Source organism: Panthera pardus, unplaced genomic scaffold (genome assembly GCF_024362965.1).
Source record: "Panthera pardus isolate Hobbes unplaced genomic scaffold, ASM2436296v1 HiC_scaffold_27, whole genome shotgun sequence".
NCBI classification, from domain to species: domain Eukaryota; kingdom Metazoa; phylum Chordata; class Mammalia; order Carnivora; family Felidae; genus Panthera; species Panthera pardus.
In genome coordinates this window covers 89,052,963-89,074,373 of record NW_026526843.1, presented here as the reverse complement: position 1 = coordinate 89,074,373, position 21,411 = coordinate 89,052,963, and the positions used below count along the sequence as shown (strand labels likewise).

Sequence of the window (21,411 nt, the reverse complement as noted above, 5' to 3'; positions counted from 1 at the left end):
ACTGGGAGAGCAAGAGTCACATGCTCTACAGACAGAGGCGCCAGGCGCCCTCCTTTCAGGACTTTTTAAATCATTTTTTAACAATGAAGAGCCACTTGAAAATGATGGCCTGGCGGACGATTCTACGCTCTGGTAAAGAACACCCTTGCCTGAAACTGCAAGCATAAGGAAATGAATATTGAAGCGTGTCCTCAATCATGTGATTTCTCTCAGTTTTCTTTACCCTGTGTCTGCTCCTCCTCCGCTGGGTCACTAAGTCCCCGTATTTGACGTCTTGTTAACTCCCTTACACTCCACTGGTCCTGTTTGCAAGTCCCTCCGCATGGGGTTGAGCAGTGACTAAATTAGTTAACAATGCTCCCCCGGAATCGAACCAATTGAACCCTCACGGTTTGACTCCAGAGTGCAAACGCCCAGGGATCAATTGGACCACATTCTTTGTCACAGCTTTGGTCAGCTGGCACTGGCTTGATTTAGTGAATAGATGCTTCAACCACATCAAATTTGACTTATGATCTTTATGTAAAATCTGCCTGATGACACAGAAGCACATTTGTAATTTTTTTAAATGTTTATTTTTGAGAGAGAGAGAAAGAGAGACTGGGAGGGGTGGGGGTGGGGATAGAAGATTGGAAGCCGGCTCCGCATTGACAGCAGAGAGCCCCGATGGGGGGCTCAAACTCACTGAACCATGAGCTCTCGATCCAAGCTGAAGTCCGATGCTCAACCGACTAACCCACCCAGGCACCCATGTAATTTTTTTTAAACCCTTCATGAACAGCGATTGGGGTAGGTTCGCTCTGGGCTTCCTTAAGGACCTCTTACAAAGCCCTTGCTACCCTCGGACAGCAGCTGTTTTGAGCACTGGCTGCTATCGCTACACCTTAGAAGCCACGTGAGTTCCAGCTAAAATGTACAGTGTACAATGTACCAAGGACAAGCAGAAGTCTTAATAAGTTGGTTTCCTGTACTGGATCCAAACAAGTCTGATTGATCAAATGGGGAGTAATGAAGCCTCCTCCTGAAAAATGGTTTTGTTTCCTTCTATTTTCCTATACCTTCAGCCTATTAACGAATTTTAGGGTAAAAAATTAGAAAGCTGCCCCTAAGTAACTAGTTTTCAACTATGCCAGATATTAACAGTTCAGAAACTGGAAAGCAGCACCAGTCTCTCATTAGCATAATTCTCCTTGATTGCCCACGCATTCTACCCTGGAAGAAAATACATCCCCTCCCCATGGGACTCAAAGTTATTTTCATTTGGAATAAAAATAAATGCAACCCACAAGCATCATTTTCCCCCTAAATTGATCTGTGAGGGGAGATAAACGTTGCTCACCGCTAAGAGATTTCCAGAAGCTACAAGAGATTCTGATTGAACAGTGTGATTTCTAATTAGCCAAAGACCCCAAGGCACCTGGCTGGCTCAGCGGAGCCATGCTCGAGATGTGAGTTCGAGCCCCTCGTTGGGTGTGGGGATTACTTAAAAATAAAATCTTTTAAAAAAATGAAAAAAAAAAAATCTTTAAGAAGTTTCAGGATCTAATGTACAACATGGTGACTATCATTAATAATATGGAATTGTAGACTTGAAAGTTGTTGAGAATAGGTTTAAACATGCTCACAACACACATGCACAAGAGCTATGTTTTACATATGTGAAGTGATGGATTTGTTAATTATCTTGGTCTTGGCAATCATTCTACAATATGTATGTATATCAAATCATCATGTTGTACACTTTAACTATATACAGTTATATCTGTCAATTATTACTCAATAAGATTTTAAAGTTTGGGGTGCCTGGGTGGCTCAGTCAGTTGAACGTCTGACTTCAGCTCAGGTCATGATCTCACAGTTCGGGAGTTCGAGCCCCACATCGGGCTTGCTGCTGTCTGTGCATACATAGCCTGCTTCAGATCTTCTGTCCCCTCTCTCTCTGTCCTTCTCTCACTTGCACTCTCTCAAAAATAAATAAAACATTAAAAAAATTTTAATAAGATTTTAAAGTTTGTTTTTAAGTAATCTCTACACTCAACATAGGGCTCAAACTCATGACCCCGAGATCAAGAGTCACATGCCTTCCCAACTGGGAGAGTCACATACTCTCCCAGCCAGGCACCCCAAAGATTCTTTTTTTTTTTCTTTTTAATTTTTAATTTTTAAAGTAATAAATAAAGTTTTTTAAAAGCAAACTAAGGGGCACCTGGGTGGCTCAGTCAGTTAAGTGTCTGACTTCTGTGCTGACAGCTCAGAGCCTGGAGCCTGCTTCGGATTCTGTGTCTCCCTCTCTCTCTGGCCCTCCCTCACTCATTCTCTGTCTCTCTCTTTCTCTCAAAAATAAATAAACATTAAAAAAAATTAAAAAAGCAAACTGGGAAGAATAATTAAGAAGGAAACAAGATAACTAGATAGGAATATCCCAGGGGCCCTAAGGGAGGGATCTACGGAGGAGGGTTTCTAAACACTGGGCTGGTCCCCAAACTTCATACTCTGAGGATTTGTCTAGTCAAAATGAGACAAATGTGGGATGCCTGGGTGGGCTCAATCAGTTAGGCATCCAACTCTTTTTTTTTTGTTTAACGTTTATTTATTTTTGAGAGCGCACACACAAGGGAGGGAGGGGCAGAAAGGGGAACAGAAGATCCAAAACAGGCTTCATGCTGAGAGCAGAGAGCCCAATGTGGGGCTCCACTCAGGAACTGTGAGATCATGACTCAAGCTGAAATCAAGAGTCAGATGTCTAATCGACTGAGCCACCTAGGTGCCCGAGCATCCAACTCTTGATTTTGGCTCAGGTCATGATCTCATGGCTCGTGGGATGAGCCCTGCATAGGGCTCCTCGCTGACAGTTTGGAGCCTGCTTGGGATTCTCTTTCCTTCCCTCTCTCTCTCTGCCCCTTCCCCACCCCAAATTTTTAAAATGAGGCAGATGAGGGAAATCAAGACAATACAGTAAGATTTTCATAACTGAATTTGTTCCATTTAGGACTGTCCTATGAGATTATAGGATCTTTGGATCTTTCAAAATTCAAATGTCCATCCTTATATGATGATGATACTAATGGGTTGTTCTTTTTTTAATTCTCTAACTTGCTGAAACGCAAAGTTGGCAAACCAATGTTGGTCTCCTTAAAGAAGAAAAAGTGATTCAGACCTAAACACACATGCACATTGAAAGTGAAGGGATGGATGGGGTGCCCATGGTTTGTGAGTTTGAGCCCCACATCATGCTCTGGGTTGACAGTGCAGAGCCTGCTTGGGATTCTCTATCTTTGTCTGCCCCTCCCCTGCTCTCTCTTTCAAAATAAATAAATAAACATTAAAAAAATAATAAAGTAGGGGTACCCGCCTGGCTCAGTTGGTTAAGCATCTGACTTCAGCTCAGGTCACGATCTCGTGGTTCATGAGTTCGAGCCCCACATTCAGCTGTCTGCTGCCAGCACACAGCCTGCTTCAGATCCTCTATCCCCTCTCTCTCTGCCCCTCTCCCCTCCCTTGCTCGTGTGTGTGTGTGTGTGCATGTGCGTGCACATGCACACATGCACACACTCTCTCTCAAAAATAAACATTTTTTAAAAATTTAATAAAATAAAACAAAGACTGTAACGAGACAAAGGAGGACACTATATAAACATAAAGGGAACAATCTAACAAGAAAATATAAGGATTGTAAATATTTATGCACCCCACATGGCAATACCCAAATACATAAAGCAGCAATTAACAGACATCAAGGAAGAAATCAAGAGTTATACAATAATAGTAGGGAACTTTAACACCCCCTTACATAAATGAATAGATCCTCCAAATGGAAAATCAACAAGGAAAGAGTGGCTTTGAATGACACATTGGACCAGATGGATCTAACAGATATATTCAGAACGTTCCATCCTAAAACAGCAAAATACACGTTCTTTTCAAGTGCACATGAAACATCCTCCAGAAAAGATCACGTTAAGGCACAAAGCAAGTCTCAACAAATTAAAAAAGACTTATATCATGCATCTTTTCTGATGACAAGGCTATGAAACCAGAAATAAACTACAAGAAAAAAACTTGGAAAGAATAGAAATACATGGAGGTTAAATATCATGCTACTAAACAATGAATGGATCAACCAAGAAATCAAAGGGGAAATAAAAAAATACATAAAGATGAATAAAAATGAATACACAATGGTCTAAAATCTTTGGGATGCAGCAAAAGGTGTTTGAAGACAGAAGGTTATAGCAAAACAGACCTACCTTTCCAAGAAGCAAGAAAAATGTCAAGGAAACAACCTAACCTTATAACAAAAGGAGTTAGGAAAAAAAAGAACAAACAAAAGCCAAAACAAGTAGGAAGGAAATAATAAACATTAGAGCAGAAATAAATGAAATAGAAACTAAAAAACCAAAAAGAACAGATCAATGAAACTAGGAGGTGGTTCTTTGTTTTTTGTTTTATTTATTTACTTTTTAAACATTTATTTATTTTTGAGAGAGCACAAGAAGGGGAGGAACAGAGGGAGGAGACACAGAAGCCAAAGCAGGTTCCAGGCTCTGAGCTGTCAGCACAGAGCCCGATGAGGGACTCAAACCCATCAACCATGAGATCATGACCTGAGCCAAAGTCAGACACTCAACCGACTGAGCCACCCAGGCGCCCCAGGAAATGGTTCTTTGAAAAAACCAACAAAGTTAATAAACCTTTAGCCACACTCATAAAAGAGAGAGAGAGAACTCAAAATAAAATCAGAAATGAACAGGAGAAATGGCAACCAACACCACAGAAATGCAAAGGATTGTAAGAAAATATTATGAAAAATTATATGACAACAAATTGGATAACCTAGAAGAAATGCCTAAATTCTGAGAAACACAACCTTCCAAAACTGAATCAGGAAGAAACAGAAAATATGAACAGACCAATTACCAGCAGTGAAATTGAATCAGTGATCAACAATTTCCAACAAACAAAAGTCCAGGACCAGATGGCTTTACAGGGGAATTCTACCAAACTTTATTTATTTTTTAAAAAATTTTTTTTTAACCTTTATTTATTTTTGAGACAGAGAGAGAGCATGAACGGGGGAGGGGCAGAGAAAGAGGGAGACACAGAATCTGAAGGAGGTTCCGGGCTCTGAGCCATCAGCCCAGAGCCCGATGCGGGGCTTGAACTCACAGACCACGAGATCGTGACCTGAGCTGAAGTCGGCCACTTAACTGACTGAGCCACCCAGGCGCCCCTCTACCAAACTTTTAAAGAAGAGTTAATTGGGGCGCCTGGGTGGCTCAGTCGGTTAAGCGGCTGACTTCGGCTCAGGTCATGATCTCGTGGTCCGTGAGTTCGAGCCCCGCGTCGGGCTCTGTGCTGATAGCTCAGAGCCCGGATCCTGTTTCGGATTCTGTGTCTCCCTCTCTCTGACCCTCCCCCATTCATGCTCTGTCTCTCTCTGTCTCAAAAATAAATAAACGTTAAAAAAAATTAAAAAAAAAATAAAGAAGAGTTAATACCTATTCTTCTCAAAGTATTCCAAAAATAGACAAGGAAAGAAAGCTTCCAAATTCATTCTATGAGACCAGCGTTACCCTGATTCCAAAACCAGATAAAGACACTATAAAAAAAAGAGAACAGGCCATTATCTCTAATGAACATAGATGCAAAATTTCTCAACAAAATATTAGCAAACCAAATAGAACAATACAATTAAAAAAATCACTCACCACAATCAAGTGGATTTATTCCAGGGATGCAAGAGTAGTTTAATGTTCACAAATCAATCAACATGATACATCACATCAATAAGAGAAAGGATAAAAGCCATATGATCATTTCAATAGATGCAGAAAAAGCATTTGACAAAGTACAATATCCATTCATGATAAAAACTCTCAACAAAGTGTAGAGGAAACATACCTCAACATAATAAAGGTCATAGATGAAAACCCAAAGCTAATATCATACTCAGTGGTGAAAAATGGAGAGCTTTCCCCCGAAAATCAGGAACAAGATAAGGATGTCCACTCTCACCCCTTTTATTCAACATAGTACTGGAAGTCCTGGCCACAGCAATTAAACAACAAAAAGAAATAAAAGGCATCCAAATTGGTAAGGAAAAAACAAAACTTTCAGTATTTGCAGATGACATGATATTATATATAGAAAACCTTAAAGACTTCACCAAAAAAGTATCAAAACTGACAAATGAATTTAGTAAAGTCACAGGATACAAAATCAAGATACAGAAATCTGCTGCATTTCTTTTTTAATGTTTTTTTTTTTTTGAGAGAGAGTGAGAGAGTGCACACACATGTACATGCACACAAGCGGGGGAGGGGCAGGGGGAGAGGAGGAGACGCAGAATCAGAAGCAGGCTCCAGGCCCTGAGCTGTCAGTGCAGAGCCCGACCCAGGGCTAGAACTCAAGAACTGTGAGATCTTGACCTGAGCCAAAACCAAGAGTTGGACGCTTAACCGACTGAGCCACCCAGGCACCCCTGTTGCATTTCTATATACTTGTAATGAAGTAGCAGAAAGAGAAATGAAGAAAACAATCCCATTTACAATTGCACCATAAAGAACAAAAATGCCTATAAATAAACTTAACCAAGGAGATGAAAGCCATGTACTCTGAGAACTATAAAAAACACTGATGAAAGAAATTCAAGAAAACACACATGGAAAGACATTCCATGCTCATGGGTTGGAAAAACCAATATTGTTAAAATGTCCAACCCAAAGTAACCTACATATTTAATACAATCCATATCAAAATACCAACAGCATTTTTCACAGAACTAGAACAAACAATCCTAAAATTTATGGAACCACAAAAGACCCTGAATAGCCAAAACAATCCTGACAAAGAAGAACAAAGCTTAAGATATCACAATCTCAGATTTCAAGATATATTACAAAGATGTAGTAATCAAAACAGTACAATACTGGCACAAAAACAGACACATAGATCAAAGGAACAGAATAGAGAGCCCAGAAATAAACCCATGAGGGGCGCCTGGGTGGCTCAGTCGGTTGGGTATCCGACTTCAGCTCAGGTCACGATCTCACGGTCTGTGAGTTCGAGCCCCGCGTCGGGCTCTGGGCTGATGGCTCAGAGCCTGGAGCCTGCTTCCGATTCTGTGTCTCCCTCTCTCTCTGCCCCTCCCCCATTCATGCTCTGTGTCTCTCTGTCTCAAAAATAAATAAACGTTAAAAAAAATTAAAAAAAAAAAGAAATAAACCCATGATTATATGGTCAATTAATCTACAACAAAGGAGGCAAGAATATGCAATGGGAAAAAGTCTTTTCAACAAATGGGGAGCATTGGACAGCTACATGCAGAAGAATGAAACTGAACCACTTTCTAATACTATATACAAAAATAAACTCAAAATCAACTTAATTGTGAGACCTGAAACTGTAAAAATCCTGGAAGGGAGCACAGACAGTTACTTCTTTAATATTGGCTGTAGCAACATTTGTCTAGGGATGTCTCCTCAAGCAAGGGAACCGAAAACAAAAATAAACTACTGGAACCACATCAAAAGAAAAAGCTTCTGCACATCAAAGAAACCAGTCAGCAAAACAAAAAGGCAGCCTACTGAATGGGAGAAAATATTTGCAAATGACATATCTGATAAAGGGTTAGTATCCAAAATATATAAAGACCTTATACAACTTGAAGAACATTATTTACAGTAAACCACCATTTTGGTAAAAAAAAAAAAAAAAAAAATATATATATATATATATATATATATATATGCCCCCACACACAGTTTCTTATTCCTATGACATCTTCAGAATAATTTTTTAAAAACTGGTAACCTCTGAGGGGAAAAAAATGTATGTACATGAACTGACAACAGAAGCGACACACTTTTCAATATAAACCTTTCATACCTTTGCTTTTGTAACTTGTATATATTATTAACTCAATAATAAAATATAAAAATAAATTACTGTCACTAAAATGACAGAACTATAAAAAACATATATACACCAAAAAAGAAAAAAAATCCAAATCATCCAATTTAAAAATGGGCAGAAGACATGAACAGACATTTCGCCAAAGAAAGGCATCCAGATGGCCAACAGACACATGAAGATACTCAATATCACTCATCATCAGGGAAATGCAAATCAAAAGCACAATGAGCTATCACCTCACACCTGTCAGACTGGCTAAAATCAAAATCACGAGAAACAACAGGTGTCAACAAGGACGTGGAGAGAAAGGAATGCGCACTGTTCGTGGGAATGCAAACTGGTGCAGCCACTGTGGAAAACAGTATCGAGGCTCCTCAAAACTTAAAAGAGAATTACCATGGGGTGCCTGGGTGGCTCAGTCGGTTGAGCGTCCAACTTCAGCTCAGGTCATGATTTCCTGGTTCGTGGGTTCGAGTCCTGCATCGGGCTCTGTGCTGACAGCTCAGAGCCTGGAGCCTACTTCGGATTGTGTCTCCCTCTCACTCTGCCCCTCTCCCATTCGCACTCTGTCTTTCTCTGCCTCTCAAAAATAAAGAAAAGTAAAAAAAAAAAAATAATTACCACTAGATACAGTCACTCCACTACTGGGTATTTACCTAAAGAAAACAAAAACACTAATTAAAAAAGAGGGGCACCTGAGTGGCTCAGTCTGTTAAACATCTGACTCAGACTCTAGATCTCAGCTCAGGTCTTTTTTTTTTTTTTTATAGTGGTATGAGGGAGTAGGGGTGGGATGGGGGGACTGGTTGGGGGAGGAGAGGCTCAGGGAGAGCCCCACCTGCTGGAGTGTTCAATCCCATGACCCTGGGATCATGATCTGAGCCGAAATCAAGAGTCAGAGGGTCAACCGACTGAACCACCCAGGTGCCGCTCAGCTCGGGTTTTGATCTCAAAGTCATGAGTTCAAGCTCTGTGTTGGGCTTCATGCTGGGCATGGAACCTACTTTTTTAAGAAAAAGCATATATGCACCCTTATGTTTATTGCAGCATAATTTACAGTAGCCAAGATATAAAAACCTATATGTCCATCAATAGATATAAATGGATACGGAAGATGTGGTATATACATACACGTGTACACACACACACTGGAATACTGCTCAGCCATAAAAAAGAATGAAATCTTGGGACACCTGGGTGGTTCAGTCGGTCGGCTGAGCATCTGACTTCAGCTCAGGTCATGATCTCGATGTTCGTGAATTCGAGCCTGGAATTGGGCAAGCTGCTGTCAGCACTAAGCCCGCTTTAGATCCTTTGTCTCCCTCCCTCTGCCCCTCTCCTGCTCATGCTCTCTCTCTCAAAAATAGATAAAAATTTTAAAAAAATAAAAGAGAATGAAACCTTGCCATTTGCAACATGGACAGAGAAAGCATAATGCTAAGTGAAAGAAGTCAGAGAGATACAAATACCATATGATTTCACTCATGTAGAATTTATGAGACAAGGGGCACCTGGGTGGCTCAGTCGGTTGAGCGGCCGACTTCGGCTCAGGTCATGATCTTTCAGTCCATGAGTTCGAGCCCCGCGTCGGGCTCTGTGCTGACAGCTCAGAGCCTGGAGCCTGTTTCAGATTCTGTGTCTCCCTCTCTCTGACCCTCCCCCGTTCATGCTCTGTCTCTCTCTGTCTCAAAAATAAATAAACATTAAAAAAATAAATAAATAAAAAATAAAAAAAGAATTTATGAGACAAATGAACAAAGAAAGAACAACAACAACAAAACCAGACTCTTAAATACAGAGAACTGGTAGCTACTGGGGGGGGGGGGGGGGGGGGGGAATGGGTGAAACAGGTGAAGGTGATTAAGAGCACACTCATTGTGATGAGCACTGAGTGATGTATAGAATTGAATCACTATATTGTATACCTGAAACTAATATAACACTATGTTAATTATACTGGAATTTAAAATAAAATAAAACAAAATTTTCTTATTTAAAAAAATTTTTTTAACTTTATTTTGAGTGAGAGAGCAGGGGAGGGGCAGAGAGAGAGGGAGAGAGAGAATCCCAGGCACTCTGCACTGTCAGCGCAGAGCCTGATGTGGGACTCAACCCATGAACTGCGAGATCATCACTTGAGCAGAGATCGAGAGTTGGATGCATAACCGACTGAGCCACCTGGGTGCCCTAAAACAAAAAATTTTTAACGTGGAACCAGAACTCTGAGGGCAGCTCAGCCATGGTAGGTCAGTTAGTAAATGCTGAATTCCAAGTGACGGGAGTTGGAATGGGGCTGCTTATGTTCACTTGAGCAGCCGATTTACAGTCCCACAAAGGGCAGGGTGGGACAGAGAGGACTGAGGCTGGTTTATCTTCTGTAACTAGAAGACTTAACAGGTCAAAGGACTCCAGGCCACTCAAACCCTACCTTGACATTGTTGTTTACTGATCCACAGGCCCAAGGAGGATTCCCTGCATGTGGATTTGGAGATGGATTCCCCCACCCAGAGATTTCTGGAACTAAAGGGGAGATTGGCTATCTTTCCTAGAACTGGCAATCACAATGTGCCCATCTGCCTTGGCAAAGAAGGACCACGTTGGTCTGCTCATCCATGGCCTCCATGGCCCTCATTGTCCCGCCCTCCAGTCATTTGTACAAGTTGTCATCCAAGGGGGTATTTGAAGATGAAAATGTGCAGGACCATACTGCTGAAGTGTTACCTTTGTTCCCCCTTCCAGCATTTCCTATTATCCTTGGCTCAGCACAGCACAGCCAGACCAGTCTTGTTCTTTGCTTTAAGGATGTATTAGGAGAAAACAGAGAGAAAGGAGCTGCTTCGGGCATGTGAGTTGTAAAGGCCTGGCGCCTGAGAGAAAACAAAATAACTCCAGGTGGACCTTGTCTGAGTGCCTGATGGGCCCTGAGTTTCCCTGAGCTACGGTAAAGCGCAGGTGCTGGAACACCTGCTCACACCCCAGCATTAGCAGAGAGCACTGGACCCAGAGGAAGTCCCAGATGAGGGATAGACACACACACACACACACACACCCCGCACACACACACACAGCAAAGGCACGTGTGTCTCTATTCAAAATCACCAAAATATGGAAACAGCTCAAGTGTTCGAATGGATAAAAAGAATGCAGTACAATTATATCCACACGATGGAATATTATTCAGCCACAAAAAGGAATGAAATCCTGGCACAGGCTACTGCATGCATGAGCCTTGGAAACATTATGCTGAGTGAAAGAAGCCAAACACCAACTATTCCATGATTCCATCTGTACGAAATATCCAGAATAGGCAAATCCACAGGGACAGAAAGATCAGTGGTTTCCTGGGCCAGGGGAGGGGTAGGGTCAGGGAGTGACTGCCAGTAGGTACTGGTTTCCTTCTGCCCTGGTAAGAATGTTCTGGTTGCACAACAGCGTAACGTCACTGAATGCTACTGAACTATATACACTTTAAGATGATTAAAATAGTGACTTTTGCGTTATGCTTATTTTACCACATACACACACACACAAACCCATGTGCCTTTCCTGTCTGTGGCTATAAGGAACCCTCTCACCTGCTCATCCCCTCCCCCCAACACACGGGTTCCACAGATAATCTCCTGTACCTTCTCTGTTGGCCAGCCCTTCCTGTCACCTACCCCCCACCCCCACGCCCCAGGTGCCATGCCCACAATGGGCCAGGCCCAGAGGCCTCCCACCGGAACCGGGGCTACGAGGTGTTCGGCTGTGAGGACTGACAGTCGTCATGTTCCTCAGAGTGATTTTCTCACCTAAATCCTTCACTTCTGCCTCCTCACCCCAACCCCCTACTCAGACACTTAAGGACAGCTCTGGAGTAAGGGAAGCTTTGGACAGTCTCTTGGAGACCCCTGGGGGGGGGGGGGGGGCTGGGTCCCAGGGGTCAAAGACAATGCCATGTTGAAAACATTAGCTATTCCCATGGCTCCAAGGCCCAAGGCAGCCAGCCTCTAAGGGGGCCACGGCGGGGGGGGGGGGGGGGGGGGGGGGGCGGGGCGGGAAGGTGGGGGGCAGCCCAACCTGCAAACAAGGGCTGTGTGAACCCCATCAGATCATGGGCCCGGCTCAGGGCGGTGTCACGGACACAGGCCCTCCAAAACCCTGAGCCTTCGTGTCCAGCTGGTGTGCCCACCCTGACTCGTGGTCGCGCCGGGTCACAGGCACCCCAGGATCACCTACTAAGCCCCCTCCCTAGTCCCAGACACCCCAAATCACGCTTTAGGAGCCTGAGGGGTGGCAAAGCCCCATGCTTGAGAGGACACCCACCTCACAGACCTCAGCGGACGGCACACCCCCGAGTGGTCCCGACCCTTTGCCCCTGGGGGCTTATGGGTGACGAAAACTCTTCTGTACACCTGAAAGGGCCCCCGGAACTTCAGTGGGGAAGCTGGCCCGCTTCTGAGGCTCCTGCCCCATCTGGCGGGGTCCGCGCGAGCCACTGCCGGCTTTACCTTGCTTCTGCCGGCATCTACGGTCCACCTGGAGAACTACGGCGCAGGGCACCGGAAGTCCCCGGGAGCGAGTCCAGCCGCGAGACGCTGCGGGCCGCTGGACGAGCGAGCGCACGCGGCCCGTGCCTGGGATGAGGATGTGGTGCCCTCTAGAGGCCGCGGGGCCGTACGGCCGGGGACCGGGTGGGCGCTAGAGGGCCTCTGCGCGCGCTAAAGGCTGGCAGGTGCGGGACCTAGGCGGACTGAGAGGCGAACGATTTGTTCAAGGTCATAGGGAGACACAGATCCGAGCCTTCTGGAGTTGGGCCTTTGGTATGCCGCTGCCGCTTGTTAAAGAAAACAAAAAACCCTCGCACACTCATGCCTGCCCGGAGCAATGAAGCTTAAGTGTCAGGGCACTTCATTTGCCCAGGGCCCCAGAAACGTATTCACGTGGTCGTGTTTGTTTCTACGATTTGCAGAAGTGAACCATTTGAGCTGTAATTGGTTAAGATCGCTCTCTTCCCGCTCTCTCTGTCACACTTCCCCTCCGGTCCTGGAGAGGCCAAGGGCCTTTGGGGGCTGGCTAAGGGGAAGTTGAGTTGAGGATACATTTAATGTGCCTTTAATGAGAACTGTTTACATATGTAGTTATTACTGGCCATCCTGGGGTAGGAATGACTTCCGGGAATAATCCCACCGCCCACCTGGCATCATGACATCGAGCACTACAGCAGCTGGGGTGTGGGAGGAGGAGAAATGAGGTTTAAAAAAATGTACAGAGCCGGAAGCTAGTCTGTGGGAAATTCTTCCAATCACCAAATACCTAAGCTTGTGAGCAGATCAAAACAGAAATTTTTCCTCCTAAGAATATCATCAATAATGCAGTGAATATAATTGCAAACCCCCTATAAAATGAAATTATTTTTCAAGTATGCCCATATGTAACCAATAGAAACAATTCTGGCATGGAAAAGTAAACTGTAACAGTTTTTCTTTTTTTTCACATCATACCAAAAGGGAAAGCGATACATTTTGAATAGAGCTAACATATGGGTTCTTGGTTTAATAACCTACTCAATGAAAAGAAGTGAAGTATACGAACACAATGGGAAAAATATTTAACTTTCTTGCTGATTTGACCAAAACACTGACATTGACAAAGATAACAAATCTCAGACCTGTAAAAGACATTGAGGTCAAGTTGGCTGATGAGAATTGTCAATTCAGAGTATTTAAGATTGCTCCCTGAAAGTGAACCCTTGATATGCTCTGAAAATGTACAGCTTTTCATAAAAGAAACTCAATAGAGGTTCCCCCATATTTGACAGCAGTCCCTTAAATGAGTAACAAACTCTGAAGTGGAAAGTTTTCTAAACTATAAATAATGAAAACCAAATCTCCATCAACTATGCCAGAAGAAAACCAGAATGAATTATCTATCCTCTTGCTAGAAAATGATATTACAAAATTGTTGTCACACAAAACGGTGCTGAAAGAGTCTGCAGCCAAAAATCGTAGGGGAAAAAAGGCTTGTAGGGGTTTGTCGGGCAGTTAACAAAACTTTATGTCAGTTTTCTGAATTAGGTGAGATTTGAGGTATTTCTCAGCCTTTAAAATGCTATATGTTAGGCGCCTGGCTGTCTTGATCTCTGGGTCGTGAGTTTGAGCCCCACATTAAGTGTAGAGATTAGTTTTTTAATGTTTATTTATTTATTTTTGAGAGAGAGGGCGAGAGAGAGTGAGCGAGCTTGAGCAGGGGAAGAGGGCAGAGGGAGAGAGAGAGAGACAGAGAGAGAGAGAGAGAGAGAGAGAGAGAATCTCAAGCAGGTTCCATGCCACCATCTCGGAGCCCAACTCAGGGCTCAATCCCATCACCCTGGGATCATGACCTGAGCCGAAATCAAGAGCCAGACAATCAACCAACTAAACCACCCACACACCCCTTTATAGATTACTTAAAAAAAAAAAAAAAGTATGCTGCGGTGCCTGGGTGGCTCAGTTGGTTAAGTGTCCAACTTTAGCTCAGGTCATGATCTCGTGGTTCATGAGTTTGAGCCCCACATCAGGCTCTGTGCCTGGAGCCTGCTTTGGATTGTGTCTCCCTCTCTCTCTGCCCCTCCCTTGCTTGTGCTCTCTTTCTCTCTCTCTCAAAAATAAATAAACATTTTTTTTTAAAGTATGCTATGTATTGTGTTTTCTTTCTGAATCTGCATAACATTCTTCTCCTACCTAATTCTGTATCCATAATGTTCTGTTCTTTTTTCTCTTTAAGGGATCCCCCAAATCATAAAATAAAAAACCCCACAAAACCTGGATCTACTCTCCCACACATGTGCACACGCACGCCCATGTGCACACACACAGACACACTCATATACACGAAAACCAAGAAGAACCACAGGCTCATTGAGTAAAAAGAGGCACAAGACCCCTTCCCTAGACACATTTGTGTGCTTCGGAGTAGCTCTTTTTATCGGTAAAAAGGTGCTGGTCATCAGACTTCTACTCCAGAAAATATATAGAATCATAAAATGACCATAGATTTGTTAAAAGCTAGATCCAGTGAGAATTATTTTCACTAAGTAAGCTCATTTTACTAACAAAGCTAATTTTCCTGGGGCACCTGGCTGGCTAAGTCGATGGAGTGTGTGACTCTTGATCTCGGCGTTGTGAGTTCGAGCCCCATGTTGGATGTAGAGATTACTTAAACATAAAATCTTTTTTTTTTTTTAAGCTAATTTTCCTGTTGGTTTCCCTGATGCCTTCCAATCCTTTAATGTCACCCCCAAAGGAATTGCAGAGGACAGCTTTGGGCCATTATTTCACCATTCCCCTTAGACAGAAGGAGTGGTTTTTCTTCCTCGTTAGCCTGTTGGGTATTTTAAGATTGTCATCATCTGTTATGCAAAAGAGAAAAAAAGAAAAAAGAATCAAAGGAAAATCAAACTTATGTTTTGTCTTAATATTTCACGAGCCAAACTTCTTTCATTTTGTTCAATTGACATTTGTAGAAAGAGGTTCTTTTAAAGTCTGCTGCTCAGAGTTAAGCAGTCACAACCTGCAGAGAGGTACCTCGTCCATCTGAATGTGCAATAATATCCTCGTTGGTCGGGAGCTTCTAGTCCCATGGTGGTTTTTTCCTGTCAGGCTGTACTAGAAGAAGAAACATAAGAGGCATAAGGGTATGCCAGATGGTGAAAAATAGGTTTACGGCACCAAAATAGTGTTGTTTTTTTATTAAAAACTAGGCTAGTATTGAATGCCAGAAGGTGTGAAACCCAGCTCTGAGTAAGAATCTCCACATTTAGCATTGATCTTGGCCCGTGTGAACCTCCCACCAGGGGAAGCAGAGTGGGCCCACCAGCCTGCCTGGGGACATTGTTGCCAGGCTACCTGCACAGCATCCTGGAGTCCCAAGAGAGAGCAGGTGAGCTTGCTTCTTGGGAGGGTCAGCTTGGCTCCCCAACCCCCTTCCTATGCTCATGCCCATTACCATCACACCGGAAGTTCTTTGCTGATGCTCTCTGAGTCACCCACATCTCTTTCACATTGGATTCCAAAATCTAAGAACCCGTAAGGCTGGAACCTTGACCTCCGAGAAGTTTTAGGCTTCTGCAGCATCAGTAAAGGTAACAGCTGTCTCCAAAAGTGTTCCCAAAAGCCTTAGCGGGCCATGTCCCTCAAACACTCCAACTTAAGGGAAACCAACATCCCAGAGGATTAGGCTCCTCACTTGGAAAGTCCTTATTTACCTCCATCACCATAGTCTGAGTTGGTTAGTGTTCACTGCAAAACAGTCCACCACCAAGCTTAGTGCCTTACGACACCAACTCTAGATTTAGCTCTTGATTCTGTGGACTGGCAAGCTGGGCATAGCTCCACTGATGTACGTGGCTCACACCCGCATGTACAATATCCACTGCCAGGGTGGCTGAGGACAGTCTGGTCTGCGATGGCCTCAGCTGGTCAGATAGTCTTTCTCCCATACGGAGAGCAAGCAGAAACAGCAATGAAGCCCAAGGCTTCTTGAGAGGCCTGGACCAGGCACGATGTTTGGTATTCGGATTGGTCAGAGCAAGTCCCAAGACCAGACCAGGTTCCACTCTGATGGGAAGAGCCGCTCTGCATTGAAAAGGGAGGGTAATAATTGTGTCTCTCTGTTTTCTTTAAAAACTTTGTATCATGGAGCACCTGGCTGGCTCAGTTGGTAGAGCATGCAACTCTTCTTTTTTTCTTAAGTTCATTTATTCATTTTGAGGAAGAGAAAGAGAGTGGGGGGGAGGAGCAGAGAGAGAGGGAGAGAGAGAATCCCAAGCAGGCTCTGTGCTGTTAGCTCGGAGCCCAGCCAGGGGCTCGAACTCATGATCCATGAGATCATGACTTGAGCTGAAATTAAGCGTCGATGCTTAACCGACTGAGCCACCCAGGGACCCTGAGCGTCAAACTCTTGATCGCGGGGTTGTGAGTTTGAGCCCCACACTGGGTATAGAGCTTATTTAAAACAAAAAAAAATTTTTTTTGTATTGTGGTAAAATATGCATAGCATCAAAATTACTCGTCTATCCATGACTACCGTCCATTTCCAGAACTTTTTAAAAATAGATTTTTTTTAAAAAAATGCTACCTTTTATTCATTTAGCACTTTTACAGTTAGTTCAGGACCATTTCTTTTCATTGCCTCAAAGAATCTTCTGTTTCTGCCTATTCATCCCTCCCTCTAACCCAACCCCTGACAACCACTGATCTTTTTACTGTCTTCATAGTTTTGCCTTTGCCAGAACATCATATGGTTGGAACCATACAGTAGGTAGCCCTTTCAGATTGGCTTCTTTCACTAGTGGCATGCATTCACGTTTCCTCATGTCTTTTTGTGGCTTGACAGCTCATTTCTTTTTAGTGCTGAATCATATTTTACTGTGTGGATGTACCACTGTTTATCCACTCACCTACTGAAAACATCTTGGTGGCTTCCAAGTTTTGGCAATTATGAATAAGCTGCTACAAACATCTGTGTTCAGGTTTCTGTGTAGACATAAGCTTTCAACTCCTTTGGGTAAATACCAAGGAACACTTTTGCTGAATTACATGTTAAGCCTATGTTTAGTGGGAGCTGTGCTGGTTTTTTTTTTTAACTTTTTTTTTTTTTTTTTTTAAAGTAGGCTCCACGCCCACTATGGGCTTGAACTCACAACCCTGAGATTAAGAGTTGCATGCTCTACCGACTGACCAGCCGGGTGCCCCTAATGTTTTTTTTGTTTGTTTGTTTGTTTTTAAGTAATCTCTACACTTGGGGCATCCAGTTGGCTGAGCATCAGGTTCTTGGTTTCGACTCAGGTCATGATCCCAGGGTGGTGGGATCCAGCCCTGCATTGGGCTCTGTGCTGAGAGTGGAGCCTGCTTGGGATTCTCTCTCTCTCCTTCTTCCCTCTTCCCCACTTGCACGCTGTCTTTCTCTCTCTCAAAAATACAATACAATAAAACGTAATAAAATAAAATAAAAATAAAATAAAATAAAATAAAATAAAATAAAATAAAATAAAATAAAAGTAATCTGTACACCCAACTTGGGGGGCTTGAACTCACAACCCCAAGATCAAGAATCACATACTCTACTGACTGAGCCAGCCAGGCACCTTGTTTTTAAGAAACTATCAAACTACTTTCCATACTGGCTGTACCATTTTGCATTCCCACCAGCAATGAATGAGAGTTCCTGTTCCTCCATTCTCAGCAGCATTAGGTGTTGTCAACTCCAGAATTTTTCATCATCCCAAACTGAAACTCTGTACAATGAGTGCCCCTTCCCCCTTCCTCAGACCTTGGTACCCCTATTCTACTTTCTGTTTCTATGAGTTCAACTATTCTAGATACCTCATAGAAGTGAAATTGTGGCCATTGTTTTGTTTTTTAATTGTGGCCATTTTTTTTTTATTTTTTTTAATGTTTATTTATTTTTGAGACAGAGAGAGACAGCATGAACGCGGGAGGGTCAGGGAGAGAGGGAGACACAGAATCTGAAACAGGCTCCAGGCTCTGAGCCATCAGCACAGAGCCTGACGAGGGGCTTGAACTCACGAACCGTGAGATCATGACCTGAGCCGAAGTCAGATGCTTAACCGACTGAGCCAGCCAGGCGCCCCGAATTGTGGCCATTTTTGAAAACAATCTGTCACCTACTCTTAACAGGTAGATTTTATGGATCTCCAAATTCCTTTTTTTTTTTTTTTTACAATTATTTATTTATTTTGAGAGAGAGAGAGTGCATGCACACACAGGAGAGAGGCAGAGAGAGAATCTAAGCAGGCTCCATACCATCAATGCAGAGCCTGACATGGGGCTTGTATCCACGAACCGTGAGAGCATGACCCGAGCTGAAACCAAGAGTTTGTCACTCAGCCAACTAAGCCACCCAGGCACCCTCCAAATTCTTCATCATCTACTTCTGTCCCACATTCTGGGTACAGCCATCCTTCCCAGTCACACGTACATAGAATCTCCAAGATGCCTGGTCTCCAAGGGTGTGGTAGTGGAAGATCTTATTCTGCCTGAAGTTCAGGATTCAACTTGGACTGGGGAGTGGTGGTCAGTGCCACAGGCAACTTAGCACAGACCTGCTCAGTCCTCCTCTCTCTGTCCCTTTTGTGTCAGTTCCCTCATACACCAGGGAGGAGACATGATGCTTCTGACATGTCCCGGCTGGCTGGGTGGTGGGGGGGGATCAAGAGCTCCTCTAGCTACCAAGACCAACTGTGCTCTTTCCGCACCCCTGTGCCTTCTCCCTGAGCTCAGCCAGCAGGAAGCAATGTGGCTGCCACTCAGCACCCTGGGCACAAAGTGTGGAGACCCTGGGGAGGGAACTAGTGATGTGACCCATCCTTTTCATTGACCTTCAAACCGCTTACAATAACAATGTGACCCCCCACCCCAGCCTAGGACAGGAGAGGTAGAAGAGAAAGGGATGTGGAAAAAGGAGAGAGAGGAAAAGCAGAATGAGAGGTATATGGGAAAGAATGAACCTTGCTCAAAGAAAGGTGTGGCCTTTGTCTTCAACTCCTGGGAGGTGATGTCTATATCACCTGTGGAATGTCTTGCCAGATAAGAGTGTCTTTGTTGGGAGCTTAGGTGGTTCAGTTGGTTAAGCATCTGACTCTTGATTTAGGCTCAGGTCATGATCTCATGGTTCATGAGTTCAAGCCCTACATCGGGCTCTGTGTTGACAGTGCAGAGCCTGCTTGGGATTCTCTCTCTCTCTCTCTCTCTCTCTCTCTCTGTCAAAATACGTAAATAAAGTTTTAAAAAATGAGTGTCTTTGTTTACAAGGGGGCCTGGGACCACACCAGATAGTGTAACAATGTGGTTTATGGTGGGGGCTTTGTGTCACAAGGTTATCAGCTCAGCCTTCACAGAGTGGGCAACGAACCATGTCTACATGACTGAGCTCCAGTGGAAACAGGCCACCGAGGCTCAGGTGAGCTTCCCTGGTTGGCGATACTCTTACATACTGTCATACATCGTTGCTGGGAAGAGTTAACGCTGTCCATGGCGCCACCAGGAGATGACAACCGGAAGCTCTGTGTTTGGACCTGTCTGGATTCTGCCCCTTGTGTCTCTTCACTTAATTGATTTTAATCAGTACCCTCTCTCTGTAATAAACTGTAGTGGTGAGTATAACAACTTTCAGTGAGTTCTGTGAATCTCTCTAGCAAATAATCAAAACTGAGGGTGGTCTTGGGGACCCCTGAACTCTGCAGTCGGTGTGAGAAGTGAGAGTGGTCTTGTAGATTGTTGTCTAGTTTTACAAGGGGGTACACAGGGGTGCCTGGGTGGCTCAGTCGGTTAAACATCCAACTCTTGGTTTCAGCTAAGGTCATGATCTCAGGGTTTATGAGCTTAAGCCCTGCATTGGGCTCTGTGTTGACAGCGAGGAACCTCCTGTTCTCTGCCCCTCCCCTGCTCACACTCTCTATATCTCTCAAAATAAATAAAGAAACTTAGGGGCCCCTGGATGGCTCAATTGGTTAAGTGTCCGACTTCGGCTCAGGTCATGATCTCACAGTTTGTGAGTTTGAGCCCCACCTCGGGCTCTGTGCTGACAGCTCAGAGCCTGGAGCCTGCTTTGGATTCTGTGTCTCCCTCTCTCTCTTCCCTGCCCCGACTTGTGCTCTGTTTCTGTCTCTGTCTCTCTCTCTCTCTCTCTCAAAATAAAAAAAACATAAAAAATTTCTTTTACATAAATACACTTAAAATAACAACAACAACAAAGAACCAAGAAGGTACACAGATGGAGAATGCTATCATGTTAACAGTAAATCCAAGAATAATGGTCATAGTGCCCTCAGTCAGATGGGGGACAGGGATGCTTCTGGAAGCCACCTAAGGAGAATCACAAGTTCAGTTCAAACTTATATTGGTTGGTGATGATTGTGCTGGAAAAAATGGCATTCGTGAAATGTCATTTGAGTGCTGAGTTGAAGAAGTATGTGACTACATTGGAGGTTGAGGACCATTCCTTTCTATTCCACACCAGCAGAGGACCTGTTAAGTTCAACGTACAGGATATAACTAGTCATAAGAAATTGGGTAGATTGAGAGATGGCTGTTATATCCAAACAGAGTGTGCCATTATGATGTTTGATGTAACATTGAGTGTTACCTCCAAGGATGTGCCTAACTGGCATAGGGATTCGGTACAAGTATGTGAACACATTCCTGTCACATTGTGTGGCAAGAAGCTGAGTGTTAAGGACAGGAAATTTAAGGCAAAATCCATCACCTTCCATTGAAAGAAGCATTTTCAGGGGCGCCTGGGTGGTTCAGTTGGTTGAGCATCGGATTTTGGCTGAGGTCATGATCTCACGGTTTGTGAATTCGAGCCCCACGTGGGGCTTTGTGCTGACAGCTCAGAGCCTGGAGCCTGCTTCGGATTCTCTCTCTCCGCTCCTTCCCTGCTCATGTTCTGTTTCTCTCTCTCTCTCTCTCAAAAATAAATAAACATTAAGAAAAAAAAACAAAGAAGTATGTTCAG

The 21,411-nt window shown here is 43.8% G+C and overlaps 1 long non-coding RNA gene across 2 annotated transcripts; it reads right to left on the bottom strand.

Annotated features, from left to right (window-relative positions):
* Positions 1-13,920: 13,920 nt before the first annotated feature.
* LOC128773840 (uncharacterized) lies at positions 13,921-21,353 on the bottom strand. Of its 2 annotated transcripts, none has more exons than XR_008418297.1 (3): positions 21,160-21,353; positions 15,390-15,539; positions 13,921-15,283 (listed from the first exon to the last, which is right to left on the bottom strand). It is a non-coding gene; the product is annotated as an uncharacterized LOC128773840 (long non-coding RNA). The 2 variants fall into 2 exon arrangements; XR_008418298.1 differs by lacking the exon at positions 21,160-21,353 and adding an exon at positions 16,139-16,663.
* Between the last annotated feature and the right edge of the window lie 58 nt (positions 21,354-21,411).